The following is a 9,464-nucleotide window of genomic DNA, read 5'->3' as shown; positions in this document are numbered from 1 at the left end:
GGTTATTCTGCAGACAGTTAGACTGGTGATAGATTCACAAGGAACTTGTTGGTTTTACAACCTCAGGTATGGAATATTAGTCCACACGTATTATAGTGTGATTTGGTAGCGTCCTGTAGCGTTGTGGTTAGTGCCCTGGTCTTGCACGTGAGAGGTCTCAGGTTCGATTCTTGGACAGGACCTCGGGCTAAACCCTCATCCAAAGGGCGACACCTCTGTGTTGAAGTGTCAGTCTAGACTGTGAGAAAACCAGTCAAATCTTGCCTCTGGTAGGAAAGCACAGTCATTGTTTAGCCCACACTGTGAGACATTCATACATGTTCTAACAGGTAAAACCTTTCAAACCTTTTAAAAGTCACGTACCGTGTGTTTAATAAACATGAGGCACAAATTACACATCACATTCCCAGCAACACATGAACACAAACCAGATCTCATGACTGAGTAGTGCAGTGCCTGCCTTCTCTGTCAAGGTGTGTAGCAACAACAAAGCAGTCTTTCATGTGGGGAGGAAATCCCTGAATCTCTGGAACTTTATCCCTTAATCCCTCCGCCTTGCCCCTCCCTCCCCACCTTCAAATCCCACCTAAAGACCTTCCTTTTTGATCGTGCTTACGGTCACCTCCCCCCTCCCCTTGTCAAACTCTGCACTGTGAAGCACTCCGGGACCCTACTCTGCATGAAGGGCGCTGTATAAATTCAAGTTGTTGTGCTAGGCGCTGGACAGACAAGCATTTGTACCTGAGCTGGGGGTTGGGGTTAGGAGGGGTGGAGAGCAGAGAAGGGTGGGGGTAGGAGGGTGACTGAAGTGCGGTCGAAGAAGACAGTCTTAAAGCAGGCGAGGGAGGGGGAGAGGCAAAGGGACTGTGGAATTCTAAAGGGTGGGAGCAGAAAGGCTGAAGGCTCGACTGCTGATGGTGGGGGGACAGGCAGGACGGGTGACAAGGAGCAGACAAGAGTCTGCTGAGCGGAGGGAGTGGATAGGTTGATATGGAACAGGTGGACGGACCTAGGTTTAAAAGCTTGTGTGAAGGACACACGGCAGATGAGTTTCAATGTGGAGAAATGCGAGGTAATGCATTTTGGAAGAAAGAATGAGGGGCAATATAGGCGGTAATACAATCTTAAGGGGAGTGAAGGAACAGAGAGACCTGGGGGGGGGGCAGGTAACTGAATCCTTGAAGGTGGCAGGACAGGGAGATAAGGCTGTAAATAGGGCATATGGGATACTGGGCTTTATAAATAGGGGCACAGAGTACAAGAGTCAGGAGGTGATGATTAACCCATATAAACACTGGTTAGGCCTCAGTTAGAATACTGCTCCCAGTTCTGGGCACCACACTATAGGAAGGACGTTAAGGCATTGGAAAGGGTACAGAGGAGATTTACGAGGATGGTACCAGGAATGAGGGACCGTGATGATGAGGAAAGGCTGGAGAGGTGAGGATTATTCTCATTGGAGCAGAGAAGGTTACGAGGACCTGATAGAGGTCTTCAAAATCATGAGGGGATTTGATAGGTTAGAGAGGGAAAAACTGTTCCCACTGGTGGGAGTGTCGGTGACTCGAGGTCACAGATTCAAAATAGTCTCTAAAAGAAGCCGAGGGGAGGGGAGAATAAATGTTTTCACGCAGCGAGTTGTTCGAATCTGGAAGGCATCGCCTGAAAGGGCGGTCGAGGCCGATTCAATAACTACTTTTAAAAACGCGGTGGACGGGTATTTGAGGAGGACAGGTTTGCGGGTTATGGGGAAAGGATTGGGGAGTGAGATTGGCATTACATTGCTCTGTTCAAAGAGCCGCACAGACTCGATGGGCCGAATGGCCTCTTTTTGTGTACAATTCTGTGATTCTATGACAGTACCTCAACCCACGTAGAGCTTCCCCCAGTGCTGTATTGGAGAAATATCCTTGACGTGAGCTCAAATCTCCCAGAGGTTGCTACTGACTGAGCCAGTGACAACCTCATCTTGTTCCTAACTCCCCCGCCCACCCCCCCCACGATCAAATCAAGCACTATGAATAGTAGCCACTTGAGTGAGATCTTCATATTACATGAGAGCTGAGGTTAATCCTGGAAGCATTTGCCTGCAGCTTCTGCTGAATATTAACTGGTGGAATCAATTTATGTGGTAACTTTGAGGGTCCAGAATTTAGTAAATTGTTGAATCCAGTCTTAAAATTGAGGTCATTTTCTATGGGTTGTTGAAAGGAATTTACAGAGAACTGGCTTTAAATAAAGCTCTTTTTAAGAATTTAATAATAATAATAATAATCCTTGCTTTATCAAGTCATTGAGATGTCTTATCAAATCATTACAGAAAATACTGTAAAGTGAACTGACTATATTTTGTGGGTGAAATGTGGCAGCCAATTGCACACAGCAGTGTCCCACAAACAGTTGTAAATTGAGTGACTAAATTATAATTACTTTTTTTTTGATGGGATTATTACCCCCAAAAAGTGATCCGCCAATTGATTAACAACCCGGTTCCTACTTACTGCTGGTAAACAGACTCCATAATTTACCAAGTTCTGGGCACTCTGAAATGCTAAGAATTTAGAGCAAAACTAGACCTCAGTGGAATTTCATGCAATCAATATGTAAATAGAGCTTCAATTGGTCTAGTTATACTTTTACTTTTTTTTACACCGACACATATCAGTGTGGTGCAGAATCCAAGTCAGTGAAAGAGAGAGAGGCAAGCCGAAAAGGATTAGATCAGCTTGGCTCAGTTAGTACCTCTGGGTCAGAAGGTTGTGAGTTCAAATCCCACATCGGGACATGAACTCACATAGTTTAAGATGACACTCTCATGCTGGGGGGATGTTGCATTGGTGAAGGTGCCGTCCTTCAAATGAGATGTTAAACTAAGGTCCCGCCCATCTGTTCAGGTGGATGTTAAACATCCGCAGCAATTTTTGAAGAGGGAAGGGAGTCTCTCTGTTCCGGCCAACAAGCCCTCAAAATAAAAACTGGCCATTTTGTGGGACATTTAATACATTAGAATATACACCACAGAAACAGCCCATTCGGCCCAACTGGTCTGTGCCGGTGTTTATGCTCCACGAGCCTCTCCTGCCTTTCCTCAACTAAGCCATCAAGCATAACCTTCTATTCCTTTCTCCCTCAGGTACCTCTCGAGCTTCCCCTTAAATACATCTGTGCAATTTGCCTCAACAACTCCTTATGGTAGCATGTTCCACATTCCCACTACTCTCTGAGTGAAGACATTTCTTCTAACTTCCCTATTTGATCTATTAGTGACTATTTTATATTGATGGCCCCTGGTTTTGGTCTCCCCCACAAATGGAAACGTCTTCCCTATGTCGACCCTATCAAAACCTTTCATCATTTTAAAGACTACTGTCAAGTCACCCCCTTACACTCCTCGATTGCTAGGCACAATTGAGCTGCCGTGTTTGCCTACAAAATACACAGTCTATAACTTCACAGTAAATCCTGTGAAGCGCTTCGGGATGACCTCCTGACATGAAAGACGCTGTACCAAACGCAAGTGTTATTATTATTATAACCTTTTGGATTAATTATTTGCCAAGGAGCCTCAAATGACAATAACTACAACAAAATTGCATTTATATAGTGCCTTTCACATCAGGAGGACATCCCAAGGTGCTGGACAGTCAGTGTTTTGGACCCAAGCTGGGGATCGGGAGAGTGGAGGGCAGGTGAAGTAGCAAAGTGATCGAAAGCACGATCGAAGAGGAGGGCCTTGAGATGGGCCTTGACGGTGGCAAGGGAGGGGGCAAGGCGGAAGGACTGTGGGATGGAATTCCAGAGACAGAGTGGCAGAAGGCCTGCCTACCAACTGTGGAACGGGCAAGGCAGGGGACATGAAACAGGCCGGAGCCCACTAAGCGGAGGGAGCGAGCAGGACGGTAGGGGGTTAGGAGGTCGCAGAGGTCGGGGGGAGCAAGACTATAGAGGGCTTTGAAGGTGAGGACTAGGATCTTGAACTGTATCCTCAGTGTGATGGGAAGCCAGTGGAGTTGGGCGAGGATGGGGGTGATAGGGTCATGGAGCCTGGTGCGGGAGAGGACACGGGCTGCAGAGTTCTGGATGACCCGCAACCTGTGGAGGGAGGAGTTGTGGGCCGACAAGCAAGAAGTTTGCATAGTCAAGCCTCGGTGTTATGAATGTGTGGATGAGGATTTCAGCGGCCCGCGGTGTGAGCCAATGGTGGAGCTGGGTGATGTTGGGGAGGTGGGGAAGGAAGAGCAGGTCATTGCGCAGATGTGGAGTAGTAAAGATAGTTGAGGATCAAACAAGACTGGCTTAGCAAGGTGGAGTGAGCCCCATGGATGGTGATGCTGTCAGCGCCTGAGGTGAGGAGGCGCTAACGGGAGACAATCAGGAGCCTCGGTCTTGTTGATGTTCAACTAACGAAACTTAGCTCTCATCCAGGACTTGATGGCTGACAAACATGTGGTCAGGACAGTAATGGGTTCTGGAGTCAAGGGTGGAGGCAGAGAGGTAGAGTTGGGTGTCATCCGCATACATGTGGAAGTTGACCCTATGTTTGCGGATGATGTCACCAAGTGGGAGCATATAATGATGAAGAGGAGGGGACCAAGGACAGAGCCCTGAGGAATGCCACACGATGGTGCGGGGCCTAGCGGAGAAATCAGTTGTGGAGATGAAGTGGAGATGGTGTGAGAGGTACGATCTGAATCAGTCAAGGACAGAATCATGAAGGTTGAGGCGAGAGGGGAGGCGGTGGATGAGGATACGGTGATCAACAGTGTCAAAGGCAGCAGAGAGGTCAAGGAGGGCGAGGGGGCAGAGGGAGCCCTGGTCGCAGATGGACAGAATATCATTTGTCACTGACCAGGGCTGATTCTGTGCTGTGGGCGGCACGGAAACCCGACTGGAGGGGTTCAGAGAGGGAGTGGTGGGAGAGGAAGGAACGAAGCTGGGAAGCAACGACTCATTCCATGACCTTGGAGAGGAAAGGGAGGTTGGCGATGGTGTGGTAGTTTGAGACCAGAGATGGGTCCAGGGAAGGTTTTTTAAGGATAGGAGTGATGACGGTGGTTTTTAATGGGGTGGGAACAGTACCAGTGGATAGGGAGAGGTTTATGATGTCTGTGAGTAGAGGGGCAAGCAGGTGGAGCTGGGAGGCAAGGAGAGGGGTAGGGATGGGATCGAGGGAGCAGGTGGTTGGTTTCATGCAGGTTATAGTGGTGGTGAGAGATGAGTAGGAGACAGGTTCGAAGGTGTGGAGGGAGGGATGGGTAGGGGCCAGGTGAGAGGGGAACATGGGGAGGGGGTAGTAGACAGATTGGGCGGAGACAGCTGAGCGGATCCCCTCAACTTTGGATTCAAGGAAGTCCAGCAACGCCTCATAGTTGGCATTTGAGGTAAGGATGGGGGAGGCGTGAGAGGGTGGGCGGAGGAGCCGGTTGGTGATGGAGAAGAGGAGCCTGGGGTTGTCCTTGGCCTCCCAAGATTGTCTTATAGTGGAACGATGATTTAACAGAGGTGAGGGCGGAGCGGTAGGATTTGATAGTGGTAGGATTCAGCCAGATCTGCCAATGGGATCGTTAAATTCAACTTAAGCCAGGTGCGCTCAGCGGTACGCATCTGTGCTTTAAGGGAGCAGAGGTGGCTGGTCTACCGTGGTGACTTATGTGTGTAGGAGATAGTTTGAAAAGAGGGGAGCAAGGGAATCGAGCGTGGAGGAGAGGGAGCTGTGCAGAAGAGTGACTGAGAAGGATAGGTCATTGCAGGTCGCTCAGAGGGAAAGGAGTTCAGATGACTCCAAGGCAGCCGAGCGGGAGGGGAGGGGGGAGTTTTTTTTTCAGTGGGGGAAGGAGACGGAGGTGGGTTGGGTGGCTGTGGGGAGAGGGATTGGGGAGTTGAGGGAGATGAAGTGATGGTCTGAGATCGCTTCGTCGATGAGTACTCTGCTCTAAGATAAAGATAGTACGGTGTCACCTGTTCTGCAAACATTCCAGCAGATATCATCTCAATCCCTCTGTGCTGTAGGAAATCCGCCTCAAAGGAGCGAGCAGATTTACGATGATTCAATTTGCAGGCTGGTATCCTGCACTGGTCAAAGATCACCCAGCAGAAGCTTTGGCTGAGTTAAAGAGGTCTCTCTCAGCATGGCCTGCTGTCACACTGCTGAATAAAATGTTCATCAAATCCTCTCCTGCAATGTGGAGAGGAAGGGACGCTGTGAAAAGATATATATCATTTTATTATTTTTTCCATCAGATGATGGTTTGACGTGCAGTGCTTAAGGGCCGCTGTTGCATTGTCAGAGGTTTTGTCCTTCAGGTGAGATGTTAAGTGTAGCTCTGTGGTTAGAGCACTCGCTTCGTGAGTGAGAGGGCCCGAGTTCGATTCCCGGGCACGGCGAAACCTTAGGCAAGTTTCCTTACTCCAGAGGCCTCTGTTTACTAGCAGTAAGTAATGAACCTGGTTGTTAGTCGATTGGCGGATCGTTTTCTGGGGTAATAATCCCCTTAAAAAATGTGGTCACTCAATCTACAACTGTTTGCAGGACACTGCTGTGCGCAACTGGCTGCTGCATTTCGGTGACAAAACACAATCAATCTACTCTACAATATATTCTGTGAAGCACTTTGAAACGTCTCAACTACACAATAAGGCGCTATATCAATTATTATGATCTCCTCCATGGCCAATAAATCCTCCAGAAATATAACTCATTTTAATTTATCGGATCTTGCTGTGAAAAATATCTGCCTTCAAATACACAGTCACTACACTTAATGCAATAATCTCTGAAGCCTTTAAAGACTTTCAATCTTGTTCACGCTGCATCAAATACAAAGTCTGTTTGCTTATTAATGGGGAGACAATAGGGCGGGCGTTCTGGAAAGATCAGATCAAAAGGCCCAAAGGGCTTTCTTCATCTGACTCTCTCTGTAAAACTGTGTGATAGTTGCTAAATAAATCAAGTTGTATCTTACAGTGAGTGCAATAAACGTTGGCCCTGACACTGAGTTGATGCAGCACAATCAAGAGTCACATCAGATTAAAATCCTTACATGAAAATAAACATTGTGCAATATTAATAAAGATTAGATATCAGAACTACAAACATACTCCACCATCGGCGGTTAGGCCTTCAGTCCTGCTGCCCCACCCTCTGTAACGCCAGCCCCTCCCTTGCCTTCAAGGCCCAACTCAAGACCTTCCTCTTTGACCATGCCTTCGGTCACCTTCCCAACCCTATCCTCCACCCCTTGATTGCAACCCCCAGCTCGGGTGCAAACCCTTCACTGTGCAAGTCCTTGGCTCATCCTCCCGAAGTGAAAAGTGCTGTATAAATGCAATTTGTTGTTGTTGTTGTTCTGGGGCAGAAAGTCAGGAAAATTGAGCTCTCAGTTTAGGCTGATGTTCAAATGCAGTGTTGAAGTGGACATTAAAAATCTTAGGAAGCTATTGAAAAAAACAAGGCAGTTTCTCTCTCCCAGTGTCCTGGTCAACAATTCCCAGATAAAACTGGTCATTTACTTCATGGCTGATAGTGAGACCTTACTGTGTCTAATTGCCTACAAATACTGTCACATTTAACTGTAATTACAGTAAAAACTTTGAAATGTATAGGTGTCATATCAATCAACATTCCTGCAGTTGCTGTAGTTAGGAGGGCCTGATATTTGTGTCAGCCTGGCGCAGTGGTAGTGCTCTCACCTGAGTCAGAAAATTGTGGGTTCAAGCCCCACATCAGGACTTGGAATCACACAGTCTAAGCTGATGCTCCAATACGGGGGGGGGGGGGGGGCACTTTGGGAGGTGCCATCCTCGGGAGGAGACATTAACCCGAGGTCCCGTCTGCCTGTTCAGGTGGATGTTAAAGATCCCGCGGGGCTATTGGAAAAGAGAAGGGAGTTTCTCTCTCGGTTTCCTGGGCAACAATCAGCGAGATAAATTTGGTCATTTGCTCCATGACCGTTTGTGGGACAATGCTGTGCACAATTGGTTGCTGCGTTTCACCCACAAAATATACAGTCACTGCACCGATTAGTAAATCCTGGGAAGTGCTTTGAGACATCTCAATGATGCGATAAGGGGCTATATCAAATGCAAGGATTATTATTATTAAATCAAACATTTTTATTGTTTCTCCGTTTTTGCTGCTGATTTCCCGAACGGGTACGTCTCTTTTAGATGTGGAGCTCACAGTAGTAATAATAATAATAATAATAATAATCCTTGCATTTGATATAGCGCTTTTCACGTCGGGAGGACGTCCCAAAGCGCTTCACAGAACACACTGTAAAGTGAATTGACTGTATATTTGTGGCGAACGCGGCAGCCAATTGCGCACAGCAATGTCCCACAAACAGTCGTAGATTGAAAATGACCAATTTATTATTGTTTTTGGTTTTGGAGGGATTATTATTAGGCTCTGTGTGGAGTAAGGAAACTTGCCCAAGGTTTCGCCCTCTGCCTGGTATTGAACTCAGGTCTCTCACTTGCAAAGCGAGTGCTCTAACCACTGAGCTACAGGACTCCAAAGTAAGTGTTCCTACCTTCTGGAACTCCTCCCCAAATTCCCCACCTTACCCCCCCCCCCCTTATCTTTAAAAGCCTCATGAAATTCTACTTTTTGAACTTATCTTATGGCCACTTCCCTCCTCTTCCCCTCCATCACCCTCCCTGCTCGGAGTTGAGTACTGTCTCATAAAGTGCTTGGGTTTCCTCCAGTGAAAGACACCAGATAATAATAATATAATCCTTGCATTTGATATAGTGCGTTTCACGTCTTCTTGACATCTCAAAGCGCTTCACAGAATAGACTCTAAAGTGAATTGACTGTATATTTGTGGGCGATAAAGATAAGTTGTCCTGTGGACTGTGTCCAATTCTAGTCTCCACACTAAGAAGTATATATGCAAGAGACAGAAGGTTTGCTAGGGTGATAGCAGGGCTGGCAGGTTAGTGCTATCAGACTCAATAGGTTAGGCTTTTTTCGCTAGAGAAGAGATACTTAAGAGAAGACCTAATAGAGGTGTTTAAATTTATGAAAGGGTTTGATAAGGTTAGCACAAATAGTCTGTTTCCACTGGTTGGGGAATGTGTAACCAGGGGACACAAGCAGAAAATAGTGACTGGGATCTAAAAAAGAGTTTAGGAGCTACTTCACACAGAGAGCAGTGAGATTGTGAAACTCGCTGCCTGAAGTGGTGGTTGAATCAGAGAGTGTAGATATATTCAAGAGGAAGCTAGACCTTCACCCGAGGGAGAGGGGAATAGAGGGTGTGGGAGGGAGTAAGGAATGGGGGGGGGAGACTGGTGTGGAGTATAAACACCGGTACAGACTGGTTGGGCGGAGTGGCCTGTTTCCGTGCTGTGCAATCTGTGTAAATCTTAGTAAGTTGCTGTTGATCAGACACCTCTGCACGGCCTGTATGTTCTGATATTTTTATTTCAACATTTGAGTCTCATTTCTTTTTTAATCTCTT

This window comes from Callorhinchus milii, unplaced genomic scaffold (genome assembly GCF_018977255.1).
Source record: "Callorhinchus milii isolate IMCB2004 unplaced genomic scaffold, IMCB_Cmil_1.0 Scaffold2, whole genome shotgun sequence".
Classification (NCBI taxonomy): Eukaryota; Metazoa; Chordata; class Chondrichthyes; order Chimaeriformes; family Callorhinchidae; genus Callorhinchus; species Callorhinchus milii.
This window is presented reverse-complemented; position numbering follows the sequence as displayed.